At 39.0% G+C, this 4,416-nt stretch overlaps 1 pseudogene; it reads left to right on the forward strand.

The window, feature by feature from the left end:
• Window positions 1–3,443: 3,443 nt before the first annotated feature.
• LOC144231749 (protein tyrosine phosphatase type IVA 1 pseudogene) lies at window positions 3,444–4,187 on the forward strand (annotated as a pseudogene).
• The last annotated feature ends 229 nt before the right edge of the window (window positions 4,188–4,416 follow it).

Raw genomic sequence — 4,416 nt, forward strand, 5'->3', positions numbered from 1 at the left:
TCTGTATCTTCCTTTCTCTCTGACCCTCCCCTGCTTGCACTGTCTCTCTCTCTCTCTCTCTCTCTCTCTCTCTCAGAAAAAATAAAACATTTAAAAAAAAGAATTAAAAAAAAAAAGATGACCCTTTCTTATCTTTTCTGGCTTGCACAGATTCTGACAGCTGTAATTCTTTTCTTTGTTTCTTAGTACATAGTTTATTTATTTTTTTCTGGATATCTTTAAGATTTTTTCCTTATATTTGTTTTTTAGCAGTTAGATTAGGTATGAGTGTGTGGGTGTGTTTAATTTATTCTACCTGGGATTCTATGAACTTCTGGATCTGTGCCTTGATGTGTCTCATAATTTTGGAAAGTTTCTTGGTCATTATCTCTTCAAATATTTCTTCTCTACTTTCTCTCTCTTCCCTCTCTCTGACTCTTTTTTTTTTAATTTTTTTTTAATGTTTTATTTATTTCTGAGAGAGAGAGAGAGACAGCATGAACAGGGGAGGGTCAGAGAGAGAGGGAGTCACAGACTGAAACAGGCTCCAGGCTCTGAGCTGGCAGTCAGCACAGAGCCCGACGCGGGGCCCGAACCCACAAACCGCGAGATCATGACCTAAGCGAAAGTCGGACGCTTAACCGACTAAGCCACCCGGGCGCCCCCCGTCTCTGACTCTTATTATTCACATATTGGGCCAGTATTTGGGTGCACAGTTTTTTATTCACTTTTTTTTCTTTGTGTTTCAATTTGGATAACTTCTTGACATATGTTCAAGTTTACTGAATTTTTTCCTCAGCTGTGATAAGTCGATCTAAAGAATTCATTTCTGGTATTGTATTTTTTTTTTTTTTATTTCTTTCACTTCAATTTGACCCTTTCTTATTCCCCATCTGTTCATACATTGTTTTAAAAATGCCTGTTACTCTAAAGAGCTCCTCCCTACAGTTCTTTCCTACCCACACGAGTGGACTCTGTCATGATCAAGGAGTTCTTCAAAGCTTAATACACATACCTGTCCCCCCCAACACTTACCTTTTGTTTCACTATAATGTTAATCATAGTAACTAGAAAGATAAGTCTGGTCCTGATTTCTTCAAGAGAGAGGAGGCTAGTTATCTTTTTTTTTTTTTAATTATAGTTTATTGTCAAGTTGGTTTCCATATAACACCCAGTGCCCATCCCAACAAGTGCCCTTCTCAGTGCCAATCACCCATTTCCCTCTCTCCCTCACCCCCATCAACCCTCAGTTTTATTTATTTTTGTTAATGTTTTATTTATTTCTAGGAGAGAGAGAGAGAGACAGCGTGAGCAGGGGAGGGTCAGAGAGAGAGGGAGTCACAGACTGAAACAGGCTCCAGGCTCTGAGCTGGCAGTCAGCACAAAGCCCGACGCGGGGCTCGAACCCACGAACCGCGAGATCATGACCTAAGTGACAGTCGGACGCTTAACCGACCAAGCTACCCAGGCGCCCCAACCCTCAGTTTTAAACTGAGACTCTCAGTATTAAAGAGTCTCTTATGGTTTGCCTCCCTCCCTCTCCTTAACTATTTTTCCCCCGTCTCCTCCCCTATGGTCCTCTGTTAAGTTTCTCCTGTTCCACACATGAGTGAAAACATATGGTACCTGTCTTTCTCTGCCTGACTTATTTCACTTAGCATAGCATCCTCAAGTTCCATCCACGTTGTTACAAATAGGAGGCCAGTTATCTAAGATAACTTCAGAACTGGTGATGCTAAAATTGGTGACCTTTTTTTGTTGTTGTTTTTTCTTTTTAATATTGAAACAAATCAGACAATTACAAGAATTGAATGGTGACCTTTTTTATTTTCTAGCTTGTAGCTTGTTCTTCTGTGTCTAACCTATTTTATGCTTACGACATGGTTCAGATAATGCATAGGGACCTTCTGAACACCAAGACAGACCTAGCCATCAATCATAGCATTCCCTCTGAACCTAAGGTTAAATCAGAATCTTTTTTTGTTTGTTTGTTTGTTTAGCACAGTGCTATAATCTGCCATGACCAAATTATCAGATTTGACTCCTGAGATTAGTTCTGCTTATCATCTCTATAGTATTGATCTATATTTGGACAATAGATTTACCAGGGAAACTTTAAAAATTGCATGTCATATTGTTATTTTTAAAGGTGCTCTCATATTATTGAAATACACACTAAAATATTTATGGATGAGATCATGTTGAACCATTGGAGAGATAGTTGTAGAGATTGTGACATTTTCGTCTGAAATGCTTCAGCTTGTATCTCATAAAAACAAGAGCCTTCTGTAGAGTTATAACACTTGGGAAATTTAAAATTAATGCAATTCTATTATCTAACGTATTTAATAGTATCACCTAATACGAGCTTTTATTCAAATTTCCCCAATCATCTCAATAATTTCTTTTATAGAATTTTTTAATCATCCAAGAACCAATCAAGGATTACACATTGTCATTAATTATCTGTTTTTTTGTCTTCTTTAATCAAGAGCAACTCTCCAGCCTTTTTCAGTCTTTCATGACGTTGACATTTTTGGAGTCCAGCCAGGCATCTTGTAGAATGTTCTTCCATTTGGGTTTATTTGATGGTTCCTTAAGATTAGACACCGGTCATGCAGTTTTGGCAGGAATACCATAGAAGTGATTTGTATCCTTCTCAGTGTGTCGTATCAAGAGGCACCTGCTATCAGATTATACCGTTACTGCTCATATTAAGTTTGGTCGCTTAGTCAAGATTCATTGTAAAGCTATGTTTTTATTTGTAATTCATACATATTCTGTGGGGCAATGCTTTCAGATTGTATAAATATTCTTTTATACCCCAATATTTTTACTGAATGGTTTTAGCACCCTTTGATGATTCTTGCCTGAATCTATTATTCCTGTGGTTGGTCTAAAATGATGATTTTTCTATTTCTAGTGTTCCTTCCACATGCATTCATTAGCATCTCATCTTTTTTTCTTTTTTCCTCTCTTTAAAGATGGGTATAGGCATGGTAGAGTCTAGTGCGCCTGCCGCCACCCCGCGACGATCACCTCTATCCCCTGTCCTGCAGCCACCGCCTCGGGACCGTCTGTATGATTAGGCCACAATCTTCAATGAGTAAACATATTCCTCAGTTCTGTGGTGTACTTGGTCACACATTTATGGAGTTTCTGAAGGGCAGCGGTGATTACTGCCAGGCACAGCACGACCTCTATGCAGACAAGTGAACTGGAGAAATTCATTACCACTCCACCAAGAAGCCCCCATAAGAGTGGCTAACCTGGACACAGAAGCGTTGAATTGAAATCCACAGAGCATTTCACAAGATTTCTGCCCTGGATGGGGTAAACTTGAGTGCACTTCACTTTTATTGCCTTAGTATTACTGGATTGAAGAATTGCTGCTTCTTTTTAGGAGGTTCATTTCATTTCCCATTACTCCCAACTTCATACTCAAAGCACCGAGAATTTCAAGCGGAGTATATCGAAGTAGACTCAGTTTCTTTGCATCATTATGCATTCAATTTTTAAAATTCTTTCATAATCTTATTGAGTGTTTTTTAACAAAATTAACATGGCTCGAGTGAACCGCCCAGCTCCCGTGGAAGTCACATACAAGAACATGAGATTTCCCATTACACACAATCCAACCAATGCGACCTTAAACAAACTCATAGAGGAACTCAAGAAGTATGGAGTTACCACAATAGTAAGAGTATGTGAAGCAACTTATGACACTACTCTTGTAGAGAAAGAAGGCATCCATGTTCTCGATTGGCCTTTTGATGATGGTGCACCACCATCCAACCAGATTGTTGATGACTGGTTAAGTCTTGTAAAAATTAAGTTTCGTGAAGAACCTGGTTGTTGTATTGCTGTTCCTTGTGTTGCAGGCCTTGGGGGAGCTCCAGTGCTTGTTGCCTTAGCATTAATTGAAGGTGGAATGAAATATGAAGCTGCAGTACAGTTCGTAAGACAAAAGCGGCGTGGAGCTTTTAAGAGCAAGCAACTTTTGTATTTGGAGAAGTATCGTCCTAAAATGCGGCTGCGCTTCAAAGACTCCAGTGGTCATAGAAACAACTGTTGCATTCAATAAAACTGGGGTGCCTGATGTCATTGCCTCGGAAGTGGAACTTGAATCAGGACCTAATTTGTCGTGCATACTAGCCAACATGTTGGCTTAATGAATAAGTCTAATGAAGCTTCCATAGGAGTATTGGAAAGCAGTTTTATCAGGCCACAAGTTTGATGGACTTGCAACCTCTATGCTTGGGTTACGATCAACCTATTTGGACACTTAGCAAAAAATTCTTGCTGTTCAGCATTTAAAATGTGCTTATCACTTGTACCAATTGATCTTTCTTTCCTGAAATCATGCAGCATTGAGTTATGTCTTTAAATCTATTCCCATGCCAGAATCTTATCAATATATAAGAGATTTAGAAAGAT

Source organism: Crocuta crocuta, unplaced genomic scaffold (assembly GCF_008692635.1).
Source record: "Crocuta crocuta isolate KB4526 unplaced genomic scaffold, BGI_CrCroc_1.0 scaffold102, whole genome shotgun sequence".
In the NCBI taxonomy this organism is placed as follows: domain Eukaryota; kingdom Metazoa; phylum Chordata; class Mammalia; order Carnivora; family Hyaenidae; genus Crocuta; species Crocuta crocuta.